Source organism: Microtus pennsylvanicus, chromosome 20, assembly GCF_037038515.1.
Source record: "Microtus pennsylvanicus isolate mMicPen1 chromosome 20, mMicPen1.hap1, whole genome shotgun sequence".
NCBI classification, from domain to species: Eukaryota; Metazoa; Chordata; class Mammalia; order Rodentia; family Cricetidae; genus Microtus; species Microtus pennsylvanicus.
In genome coordinates this window covers 16,760,605-16,774,315 of record NC_134598.1, presented here as the reverse complement: position 1 = coordinate 16,774,315, position 13,711 = coordinate 16,760,605, and positions in this window count along the sequence as shown.

The following is a 13,711-nucleotide window of genomic DNA, read 5'->3' as shown; positions in this document are numbered from 1 at the left end:
AAATCACTGGTGTGTGCTCTGTCACCTTGCTCCTCTTTCATTTCTGCATTCCATCCAGCAAACACTTATTGAATAATTTCTACTTTCCGTGAATTTTGATAAGACCTATGATTAAAAACTCGAGTAAGACAGTCAATGCCCTGATGAATAAATAAGAAGCTAATAAATATGACTAAGGATGTCTTGCGGAGTTTTTTTTTTTTTAGTTATTAGCTCCCAACCTGTCAGGGGACAACACGGAATTCAATTACTCGGATTTTGCTCCCCGATCAGACAGGATAAAAGTGTTAGAAGACACATCCTTGCAGGAATGCACTGAACTGCACTCATGTAAGAGGGTGACCCACCAGTGTGGCTGGAAGTGACTCAGATTCATTTCATTCAGACAGAAGACAGGGGAGGGTGGAGCTGGAGAGGGACAGGCAGTGGCTGACGACGTAGGTGATGTAGAGAGGATGGTCCTGCTATTCGCATACAGAGGCAGCTGCTGGGGAATGCCTCAATGTCCCTTTGGGCCTTCGATGCTCATTTTCTTTGAAATAGGAAAAAGGGCAGTTGATTAGAAAGCTGTTCCGTGAAAAGTCTATCAACCACGCCCCACTGTTAATTCGTGACTAAAAGAAGCCCCCAGTCTCGATTGTAGCCATTCTTAGGTGGGAGAGCTAAAAGCAGGCTTGGGTGCCCTCGGGACACAAGGCACCGTGGGATTCCCTCCCGTAGACTGATGAAATCCAAGCCCAGTATTTATTTCGTCGAAGAGTACTTACTCAACGGGAATTGGTGGTGTGGATTAACCTGCTGCCTAGTTAGCTCTGACGGTAACTTTAAAGAGAGACTCCGTTCTCCATCTAGAGGCTTCACTCTACACCCGTTGAGGAAGAATGCTATATTCTTATAAAATCACAGTGTACTGAGTGCCCAACGGTGTAGCAAACTCCTAGGGGGCTGAGTGGGCTATGTTATGTCTGTAGGGCATAGCTCACCTTCTCTGAGTTTAGATTCCCTCCTCTGTACAGTGGCTTAGAATAGTGCCCACTCCCCTGGTTACCTGAGGATTATCCGAGTCTGTTAAGAGGTCTGGCATGTGGGTACCCATGAGTATTATTAGCTAAATCAGGATCTGACACAAACGAAGGGAGAGTCTAGTAAGAAGAAACCGAGTCTCTGAACATGGCACTTTTTAAAGATGTATTTTTATTTTCTGCGTATGGATGTTTGTCTGCACGGGTATCTGTGCACCGCATGCATGAATGGTGTCAAAGGAGGTGAGAAGAAGGTGTCAGAGTCCTTGGGACCAGAGTTATAGATGATTGTGAGCCACGGTGTGGGTGCTGGAAACTGGACGTGGGTTCTCAGCAAGAAGAGCAAATGCTTTAACCGCAGCGCCGTCTCTCCTACTCCCGAACATGACATTTTAGATGGGTAAGGTGATGGGACTACCAGGACAAAAGGATTTGCACTGTAACTTCCCATGTTTGACATGAGGTGTCTGACGGCAGCCCCTGGGCGGCAGAAAGTATCTCTGCAGCCTTCCCCAGGGGCTCCTGAAGCTGCTGACCAATTCCGCATTCCCAGAGCCCACAAATCACAGGGGGAAAACCACTTGGCCTCCCGTGACCACGGCCCCAAGTGGTTGTGGTGAGTTTTATTGCATTTGTTGTCCTCCCATGCAGGCATTTTTAATATAATGATTTAAAGGTATTTATGACTAACTAAATGGTTGCAAATGTTGGGGGACCATGATGCGTCCCGGTTCCCTCGCAGCTCCGGGGACTGCCTCCTTGTTATTATTAATTTAGAGGCAATCAGGTTTGCGTATGCAGCTGTGAAGCATATGTTTTTCTAGAACAGCCATGGCCACGGGCATCAGAACCATTAGGACCAGGAAAAAAAAAATGCTAGGAACCATTAAAAAGATGCCTGTGATGAACTGAGGACTCTCTTTAAATTCTTGGGTTCGTGTAGCTTTTTATCACTGGAAGGAACAGAGCAAACAGATTTTGAGCACCTATCATGTGTTGGTTGCTTTGTTTAAATATCATCGTGCTTATATATATTATGTTTCTCTCTCCCTCGCTTTTAATGATTCTAGTTGTATTAGTGTTGAGATAGGCTAAGGCTGGAATTCTTAATAGCAGAAGACAATGATGATGTCATTGGACTGTAAGACACAGTGCACGGGTGGAATGTTACCTAAGGGGAAAATGACACACAGGGCTATCTGGATGCTGCTTCCATTCCCTAATTTCTGCTAGAACAGTCTGGAATATCATACGTTATCTGATTTCTTTTGCAAGCACCCAAACTGTCTTTACCTTCTGTAATGATCTTATGGAATCCAGTAGGCTACAGCTGATAAATCTGGGGCACGGCTTGCACTGGTCAGGCCCTGAGGTCTAGGAGATTCTTTTGATGTCTAATGTCCCTGTTTCTGTCTCCCTTCAATACCACCCGTCCACTTCCTTGCACTAAATATGGATATCAATTTTAATATTTTACTTGACAGCCAGGTATGGTGCTGCTCGCATGGAGGATGCACTCGGAGAGTGGAGGCAGGAGGGTCGGGAATTCAAGGTCATCCTTGGCCACGTAATAAATCTGAGACCGGTTTGAGCTATGCAAGACCCTGTCTTGAAAAGAAAAACAGCAACAGAACCCCCAGATTTTTACTTAAAGATTTCCTGAGCTTGCTTGTGAGCTGGGTTTATCTGGCAAATGAATGAATGCATTCTGTATCGCTCCCCCTTCTATTTTTTTATTAGCTTCCCCTTGCCTTCTGAACTGGAGGGAACACACCCACATGCTAACAGATGGTCTGCCCGAGGGCTTGGCAGACAGCAGCCCCGGCTCAATCCTGCCCACAGCCTGCCCGTCCATTTTTTTGTCCATGGCTATTTCTGCACTGCAGTGGTGGAGCCAGTCAGCGGCAGCAGACAGGACTAGCTACCCAGCATGACCTGCGTGGGTCTCCAGGGTCAACGCTTCAAAAGGTCCATGTTTGGTGTAATGATCTCCCGTGTTATTTATTTACTTTCTTTTTTTTTTAGTTATTTTGGATAAATATTCCCACCTCTCTTTTTCCTTTTGCATTGGTCCCTTCAGATTATATATTATCTCTTGATATCAGAAGCTGCAGAGCCCAAGATACTAAACATTGGCTCCTTAACAGAAGTTGCCATGACCGCTATGACCTTCTCTTTTCTTCTGTTTGTAGTTACATTTAGCATTCCATATCTACACCTATTGACTCAAGTAGCTGTGGCTTGAAAACATTTGAAAAATTTGCCAGTACTGGTCATGTACACATTTTTTTATCACGGTTTCTAAACGATACAATTCAACACAAACACTGAGACCCAATTGCATTTAATTGATGTGCTGAATGAGTCAGGGAACATGTTCAAAATATAAAGACTTGAACCTGAATACAGAGATTCTGAGTCACTGGAGGTCCTAATGTAACACCAATATCCTCTTTTTTAAAAACCTGACATTATGTCAGGCATTGTGGTGAAGGCCTTTAATCCTAGCACTCAGGAGGCAGAAACAGGCAGATCTCTGAGTTCAAGGTCAGCTTGGTTTACAGAGCTTTAACAGAGTTCCAGGACAGTCAGGGCTACACAAAGAAACCCTATCTGAAACAAAACAAAATAAAAAAACAAACAAAAAATATAACCAAAAAGCTAATGCTGGTTCTGATGTGACCATTCCCTCGGCCACACCTACATACCTGGAGGAAAACTGGCCCCCATTACCTTCTGTTTGTGCTGACTCATTAGAGCCTGTCTGGTTTCCTCCCCCACTAACCCTTTCCCTTTCAAGCCCAGTTTTAAATCGGTGGCCAGCTTAACCACCTCCCAACACTGCTTTTGAATTCTTAAGCCCCGGCTCAAGATCTTTTTAATAATTACCCCATTCCCACAGAATAGAGCCCCAACTTGCCTGTCTGACATTGCAAGGCCTCCCACGCTGCCTACCACAAAATCTCAGTCTAAATGCTTTCTTGTCCGCTCCAGCGCAAAGGCCCTGAATGGCAGAGTCAAAGGCAAACTTGTTTTCTCATGCTGTGTAGCCGTTTGTGAACTTCGAATCTTCATCTTGCCAACGGAACCTACGGCCGGGATGGTGGTGGTGCACACCTTTAATCCCAGGACTTGGGAGGTGGAGTCAGGCAGATCTCTTGAGTTTGAAGCCAGCCCGGTCTACATAGACTTCCCAGACAACCAGGGCTGTTACACAGAGAAAACTGTCATAAATAAAAATAAATCAAAACAAAACAAAAAAATGGAGCTGATATAACACAAAGAAAGGCCTGCCTCCCCTGTGTGTGTCTCCCAACCCAGACTGGTTCTAGTCATAGGGGACCAGGCAAAACAAAACTGACTAAATAACTTTCCAGTATTACTCAAGTGTCAAGGTCAGAAAAAGCAGGAGCACTGAGGGTCACACGGGAGGAGACTAAAGAGTTATGGCAAATGCAATATGAGATCCTGGGTTGGACAGAAGGAAATCAGAAGACAGCTGTGAAATCTGGAAGGCCTGCTTTGTTGTTAATGGTGATACATTGATTGGAGCTTCCTGTCTTTGATGAGTGCATGGTATTGTGGACCTTAAGGGAAGCAAGGTGAGGGATATAAGGATATTAGTATTTTGGGTGACTTACATAAGTTTAAAATTAGTTCAAAAGAAAAGGTTCAATTGAAACAGTTATGTCTACATTACAAGAGAAATGACACATGCGGGTAGAATCCTGAGGACATTTCCCGGGAACTAGATTCAGTTTGACTTCATGCAGCTAGTCGTTGGAGCGAGACCGATGACGTAGGTAAGGCATCTCACATGTAGTAACAGAGTGAGTTCTAGGAAAGCTGGAGACACTTGGCTATCTTGGTGCTTTGTACCAAGACTTCGGCTATGGCCCAGGGCTAGCACTTGTCTCACACATCCCATAGAACCCTGTGGCAATAATCCTAACCATCTCACCACACCCTTCACTAAGACTTTCTCAGGGGCCTCCTTGTCCTTGAGAACTTCAAGGGTGACTTCCGTTAGCCTTGCCTGGGACTGGTTCTCTGCCCTTCCCAGAGATGGAGATGTTTGTCTCTGGTATGTGAGGGAATATTAGCAGCTGGGTTCTTGGATGATTTCCTGGAAAAGCCCAAATTACTCCAATTTGATTCACAGAGTGTAATTCAGAAAATTATATATATATATGTATATATATATGAATGAAACATTGTGGTGAAAAATCTTACAATGAAACTCATGTAGAAGAAACAAATGGGTATACATAGATAGAAAAAAAGAAATACAAAACAAAAAAAATCACCCTCTTGTTTTCAAAAGTGTGCAGTTCAGGAGTATCAAATATAATTACATTGTTGCGAAACAGGTCATAGATATATATATATTATTTTTTGAGACAGTGTTTCTCTGTAGCTTTTGGTTCCTGTCCTGGAACTAGCTCTTGTAGACCAGGCTGGCCTCGAACTCACAGAGATCCGCCTGCCTCTGCCTCCCGAGTGCTGGGATTAAAGGCGTGCGCCACCATCGCCCGGCCCCACAGATATATATTTTTTTAACCTCAAAAATTAATTTAGGAACAATGCCAGAGCTCAGGAAAAAAGGTGCTTGCTTTGCAAGCCTGATGATCGGGGTCGATCCCTGAAAACCCACGTAAATGTAAAGAGAGAAAACTAACTCCACAAGATTGTTCTCTGGCATGGGCACAACCGCGCATACACCACACCTCCCCGCTAATACAATATAAGACGACGAAGACTAAAACACTCAATAACCCGTAGAGTAAAGGCTTCAACTAACGTTTACCTATGAAGATTTACAGACATCAGATAAGCATTCAAAGAGATAGCCAACATCATTAGTCATTCTGCAGACGAAGGGTGAAGTGGTAGTGAGATGCCCATTAGACCGACTTTATAGTGCTGGCAAGAACGTGGGGTTACTGGAACAGTAGCTTACTGTTACTTGCTTATGTGAATACAAGGAAGGACGGATGCTTTGAAATCCTGGTGGGTGGTTTCCTATCGACCTGGGTTCCACAGAACCCAGAGCATCCTAACGTCTCCTTCTGTATGTACGAGAAACGATGAGATTGGCTTCCACAGAAGCCCGTATGCGTCTGTTTACATTTACTCCTGATCGCTGGGAAGTGGAGAGGCTCAATTTTTATCATTGGCGAAGCGTGAACAGAGGGTAGGGATGTCCATTCCATGGAAACGGCTTCTTAACCAAAACCAGAAGATTGCTGACCCCCACGGCAGCGTGGAGAGTCCCGTGTGGTATGCTAACTGACAGAAAGAAACCTGACTCATCCCCCTCCCCTCCCCCGGTTTGATTCCTCTGGTGGAACATTTGGGAGATGTAAACTGTGGGGACAGATGCAGGTCAGGGGCAAGATGAACCAAAAAGGGAGCATGTTTTCCTTGGTTGCAAAATATTCGCATCTTGATTTTCTTGGCGCTCACACGCTCTTGGCAGTCGTTCCGATTTGCAGGACTGTTTATCTAAAGTTAACCTTTTAGTAGCTGTAAGTTATAACTCACCTGGCCTAGCTTTAGAGAGAATCCTTTATCATCCAGTACCTCAAATGGGCGGCTGCCTTACTAAAAACATTGCTATCAGTGATACTTGAAGTAGGTGGGAGAATCTAATTCGTTGGCAGATTTTCAGTTTGCCTTGGATGGCCCAGTTTGTCCCTATTTTCCCGGTGACCCAGTTGATAATAAAGACATGATTTGCATGAGTGATAAAGTTCTATTCCAGTTGGGTGATATCTCTCATGGAACTTCATATGTACTGCTGGGATGCCATTACGTAGAGAGGCTTGGGGGTGGGTGGGGCGGGGCAGACTGGCTCTCAGCTTGTCCTGTACATCTTAGTTAGGCTTACTGTTGCTATGGTAAAACACCATGACCAAAGAAACACAGGGAGGAAAGGGTTTACACTTTCACAGCATAAACAATGATGTCACTGTTTATCACTGAAGGAATTCAGGACAGGAACTCAAACGGGGCAGGATCCTGGAGGCAGGAACTGATGCAGAGGCTGTGGAGGGGGTGGTTTAATGGTTTCCTCCTTCTCGCTTGCTCAGCCTGCTTTATTATTATGGAATCCAGAACCATCAGCCCAGGAATTGTCCCACCCATATTGGACTGGGCCCTCCCACATCAATCAATAATTAAGAAAATGCCCTACAGGCTTGCCTGCAGCCCAGTCCTACGATGCCATTTGTTTAATTGAGGTTCCCTCCTCTCAGATGACTTTCACTGGTCAGGTTGACATAAAACTAACCAGCACACCTGAAGAAAAAGCTGGACCATGCCTTACTGCCCTCCTGGCTTAGTGTAACTAATAGATATTTGGCACAGATCGTGAGTGCAGTGGACTTAAATCTTGGTGCCAGAATGTTAGTTTGGGTACTGACCTGATGCTTTGCATCATCATTGGTGGATGTTGGTTTACATCTGTGGTCCATGTGCTGTTGGGTGTTTTTATTGTCTCTTGTTAAGTGATGAAGACTCTACCACGTGTTCTGGATATCTGTTTTTAAGGTAAGAGAAATGTACCTATGACCCATTCTCCGTTCATGGAAATATACTCAAAACTACTCAGCCGCATGCTTGTAAAAGTAGTTATGATGGTGAATTCTCTTCGTGTGTTTTAGGTCTTTTTTTTTCTTGTTAGTAGAAATTAACTGTACAGAATAAGTGGATTCATTGTGTTATTTATATTATGAGACTTTTAACCATGGCTTTATATATATGTGCGTGTATATGTGTGTGTGTGTGTGTGTGTGTATGTATGGTGTGGGGGGGGGGAAGGTGCATGTATGTATATCTGCTGAATTTTACTTTAGGAGTCAGACTGCCATGAAACCATCTAACATTATGTTGGCATGATATTCAGTTGAAACGCTCTCACTTATCTTGGTTTTTTTTATTTATTTATTTTTGAGACAGGGTCTCTCTGTGTAGCCCTGGCTGTCCTGGAACTTCCTCTGTAGACCAGGCTGGCCTCAAAGTCAGAGATCTGCCTGCCTCTGCCTCCCACGTGCTGGGATTAAAGCCGTACTCCACGATGCCCAGCGAAATGGCCTCACTTACAAAGCGGGTACTGTGATCACTAACTGGCAGGGGTTCGATTAGACTTAGCCGATCGCTTAGCATCAGTGCTGTGCTCGGTACTTGGCCGTGGCACTTCTGTCACTGCTGCCACCTTTGCCCTCATTCCCTGTGGGTAGAATTCCTTCTACCTTCTATGATAGGCTTCTCACCAGATGAGGGCAAACATGTTTCCACGAGACACACACAGGTCCCATTCAGATACCCAGCGCTGAAGTTCTAGCCTCTCGGGCAGCTCCTGTTTCCCCCTGGTTTTCCTTGCACAGAAAGGAGACTGAAAAAAGGATTTGTTCCTCACTGACATCCAGTCCCTCCCCACAGAATTACTGGTGGCACCGTCAGGCCCTCTCCCTTGGCAGGTTTCTTCTTGGGCAATCTCAAGACAGGGGCAGTCTACTTAGTAACTTGCAGATTGCAGCGAATGAGGGAGAAGAGCGCACGCAGCATTTGTACCTGTGCTCAGGCCTCATCACTGAAGGTGGTCACAGACTGGATACCAGGCCGCGTCAGGACTTGACGAATGTGTAACATTCATGTATGATTTAATTGAACCAAGGGAGAGAGGGATTGGTGCTTAATGTTTTATTGTGAAGCCACGATACCAGCCATGTTCCATTTTGATATTTAAATTTTATGGGCATGAGTATCTGTCCCCCTGCATATATGTAAGTGCACCCGTGCCTGCTTGGTTGCTGTGGAGGACAGAAGAGGGTGTCGGGAACTGGAGTTACAGACGGCTATGATGTTCCATGTAGGTGCTGGGAATTCAACCTGGTCTTAACCTCTGAGTCATCTCTCTGGTCCGGACAGGTATCTTCTTTGGACTATCAAATGAGTGTTGTGTTATATCACAGCTAAGAACAAAACCCCACAATATCCAGAACCTCCTAGGAAGTTTACACTGTAGCGGGGAGGATACAATGCAAATACACAAAACAAGGGAATAATCACATGGACTAGAATTACAGGCTGCATGTTGTGACATGGCCTTCATGAGAGAGGTGAGTTGAAGAAGAGGGGACTAGAAACAGAAAGTGTTGAAAGCCTTCTGAATGGCTTTAGTGCAGAGGTTCTCAACCTGTGGGTCGCGGCCCCTCTGGGTGTTCACAGAGGTCACCTAAGACCAACAGAAAACTCAGGCATTTGCATTACGGTTCATCACAGTAGAAAGATTACAGTTACAAAGTAGCAACAAAAACAATTTTGTGGTTGGGAGCAGCACTTCACGAGGAAAATGTTAGAGGGTCACAACGTTAGGAAGGGTGAGAACCACGGCTTTAGTGTTTCGCCACGCGTGGCTCCTGAAGGTCAGTCTGAGTACCAACTGCAATTCCACTAGCATCCCACTCCTCCTGTCAGTGGGTCGAGCACTTCAACTTGCGTCCAGTTAATTGTGAGCCGAGGGAAGACTGATCGGAGTGACTGATAACTGGGGGAGGGAGAGAGAGCACTCTTCAAGGTCTCAAAAGGCCCATTCATGAGCGCTCAGTGGCAAGCCGCTATGGAAACTTCTGAAAATTCTTATGTTTGTTTTAATAAATGATGGGAATTCTAGCTGACTCCCAGGGAGATGGGAAGCGGGGGTTGTTGAGCAGAAACTTCAAAGGGCAAATGAATTCCTCTTTTTGATAATTTGCCTCAAAGTTGCTTTCTTAAAATAAAACAAGGAAGAAAGAAAAGAAAGAAAGGGATGGAGACCAAAGAAAAGCATGCACAACTGTTTGAAGTGGGGCTCGCAGCCCCACTGTCCTTCAACCCAAAGCCTCAAGTTCTGAAGCAAGTTCAGAATTCGTGACAAGGTTTTGCTTTTGCCATCCCTTGGTAACATACGGGTGAAATTAAGGCTTGCTTAAAAACAACAGAGTATCAATCAGCCAGAGCCCATGTTTTGAGTTCTTCAGGTCTTTCTATAATGTAAAAACGTATGCACGTGCTACTGTGAATGTAACATAATTCGGTCACTGTGACAAAAGCGTGCCAGTCCCTTTAACAGTTAAACACAGAGTCCCATATGATCCAGCAGTTCCTCATCTCTGAAATCCGGGACTAGAACGGATGGATGCTCATACCCCAGTGTTCCCAGTAATATTATTATTCAGAACAGGTGAAAGGCAGGAGCCACTCAAACATGGCGGATGAATGGTATTTATATGTGCATCGGGTTATTATTTAGGCTTAAGAAGAAATTAATTTCTGACATACACTACAATGTGGATAAATCTTGAGGACATTTAAAGTGAAACCAGCCAGACGAAAGGAAAAAAAAATTGTACAAATCCTTTTATGTGAACTTCCTAGTGCATGAGGATCCACAGAGCTAAGCAGTAGGATGGTGGGGCCAGGAGCCGGGAGGAGTGTGCAGTAACTGCTCAATGGTTCAAATTTTAGGGTGTGAGGGTGGAAAGTTCTGGAGATGGATGGTGGTGACAGTTGCTCAGCAATGTGATCGCCTGTCAGGCCACTTGGCCAAAATACATATTTAATCACAAATAAAAGACCCAAATAGATTAAAAATGTACCGGTGAAATTGTCTCTCGGAGTAAGGAGCTTCCTCGCTTATAAAGCATAGATGGGAAGAGAAAGAACTCTTCTTCTCGTTTAGCCAAGTTTTCACTCAGCAACTCTAGCAAATTCAGGGTCAGGCGAAGAAGTGGTTACTGTGGCCGTGGATAAAGGGACCCTGGGAATCCTAGCACGACAAGGCCAAACCTATAGGAGCTGAGGGTAAAAACACGGCACTTCCAGGTGTGTTTGTTTATGGAGTCATGGGCTTTTGAAGGATTGCAGGTGGACAGAAAACAGCGGGTAGAGGCATTCAGGCAGGGGTAAGTGTGTCATCGTGTTGGGGTGACTGGAGGGGGTAAGAGCGGTTGAGGAAGCCCTGCAGGGTGGGAACAGTAGATGGCAGGTCGTGAGATAAATAGTGCATTGTGGGAGCTCAGACTGTGTGGAGGGAGTTTGGACTTAAGAATCATTTTTTCTCTCTCTTCTGTCTCTGTCTCTGTCTCTGTCTCTGTCTCTGTCTCTGTCTCTCTCTCTCTCTCTCTCTCTCTCTCTCTCTCTCTCTCTCTCTGTGTGTAATAGTTTGAGTTGCCCTGGAACTTGCTCTGTGTAGACCAGTCTGGTCTCAAACTCACAGAGATCCTCCTGCCTCTGCCTCCCAAGTGCTGGGGTTAAAGGTGCTCACCACCACCGCCCAAGGATTCTTCTTCTAGATTTCCGTGCACTAGAGATTTCAAAGCAGAAGTTTTTGGGTGTTTCTTTTGCTTCCCACCCCTGGCTGGTGGCAATTGCCTCCTTCAGGTAAGAGAAGTACTCTCACCTGAAATTCTTCATGTCATCTTATCAGAGGTTTGCTATGTGCAGAATTTCTCTAAAAATGCCAAGCATACAGGGTAGAGAACGGAGCCATTGCAGGGAAGGAAACGCTGTATTTGCACAGCACACTGTGACCACACTCCAGTGCATTTGGTAAAGGACAAAACCGATAACCGGGTCCTTGAGATCCACTCTGCTATGAACTCGACACCATTTCTGGTTGTTTGATTTGCCTTCTTGGAAGCTGGGGTGAGGGTCATGATGCATTGCCTCGTGGCATAAATAATAATCTTTTTTTTCGCTTACTTCTGCTGACCTTACCCGCTAACTGGAGAACAGGGAGTCTTCTGTTTGATTTGGAGAAAGCAGCGTATTTACCAATGGCTGAAGGTGATTAAGAAATAATGTAACGTCAGAGAGTCCGCGGAGAGGGGCTGAGATAAAGATTGCCTGGGTTGCCTCTGGATATTATGGGATGTTGACTTAGGTTCAATGTGAACATGTGCTGTTGGATAGGTTGTTGGAAGAAGAGCATCGACTCAAGCGTGGCTACTGTAAAATCAGTGTCTGCCATGGCGTCCTCTGCAGAGCTTAAGAGACTACAGCTACTGTACGAACCTGTGACATGACGCTGGGACCATGTATCCCAAGTCTAGTGACCACAACAAGGTCTAAAGCTTCCTTCAGATGTGTGTGAGGCAGGACTTGTGTTTTTCAAATTCTACAGTTAGCAAAGGTGGAAGGAGGGACTCGTGTGAGTGTGGCCAAATAATATCACGGACAAAGGCGGAGCATTTCTACAGGGGCAGGTATTTGATGAGGACCACTGCCGTCAGCCTTGGGCGAGTACCGAGAAGACAGCTGAATTGGACTCTTTCTTTTTGACTAATGACAAGCTTTGTGAATTGTGATCGTGCAGAAAAGGGCCGTGCTAGAGCTTCCTTTCCCAGCTAAGCCACAGAAACAAACGTGAAAGGGGTCGAAAGTCCTCAGTGTGGGTCGTTTGTTACAAAGCCCAGGCTCTATGTGGCATAGCTGGAAAATCTGCCAAAACAGTACAGAAGCTTTCGTGACTATGCGTGCTTGAGTGTCCAGACATTGTTGGCACTGTCTACAATGGGAATGCCACCTGACGTACCTCTGTTGAGAACTTGGAATAGAAATGGGCTATGATTTTGAAGGCATAGTATCCGCTCCCCCCAAAAAAGGGTGTGTGTGCTCATAGCGGCACATGCCTGTGGTCCCAGCACACAGGAGGCAGAGGCAAAGGGATCTTGAGTTTGAGGCTGACCAGCTTAAGACACGTAGTGGAATCTCATCTCAACAAAACAAAACGGCCGGTGGGCTGTCTTCACAGGTAAAGGTATTGGCCATAAAAGTCTGACAACCTGAGTTCAATCCTGGAAACCGTGGTGGAAGGAGACGGCTGTTTCCTGACAGTTGTCCTCTGACCTTCACAGATGTGCTGTGGAATGTCCATGCTTGCCTGTGTGAGCACATGTACTCGTGTACATGCATGAACATGCACACATATGTGCGTGCGTGCGCGCGCGCGCACACACACACACACACACACAGAGCCTGGATCTTTAAAGAAGAAACAGAAATTAGTCCCTTTAACCCCTAAATTACTATCCTTAAAACCAACTGTTTATCTTACAAGTGGTTTTGAAAAATGTCCAAAGCAATTATCCTTCATATAATTTCTTCAGCATTTGTTTAATTATTTTAGTTCAGCATTGCTGTCATAATGATAACTTTCTATTGTTTGGGGAAAAATTAAATCAAGTGATTCAATCCCCCTCCAAGCATTTGGTGTGGTGGTTGGGGGGAGTCAAAGAAAGCTGATTTGAATACCGAGAATAAATAGTAATTAAACTGTAAATGTTGATTTTTTTTCCCCCTTTGAAGTCTACTGGGGTGTTTGGTGCGGATAAAGCTCGCATTGTCACTTACTTCTGCAGCAGAAATGGTGCCTGAGAATCACTGCAGCGCTGCACTGAACTGGGGAGTTTCCCAGGGTGGCGGAGCTGACGCTCTCTCTGTTTATATTAAAGCTGGATGAGTTTTTCCCCTTAAACAGCACACAATGGTTTTAGATAAAAATCTGAAAGGCTTTTCCCCCCTCCTTCAGCCTTGTCTACTTCACTGTGTTCTGGAGAGGCACTCCAGCCTGAAGCCTGGAAATGGGAAGGGGCTTGCTGTTTCACTCTGCAGTTTTCCTGTTTGGCTTTTAGACTTAAGAAATA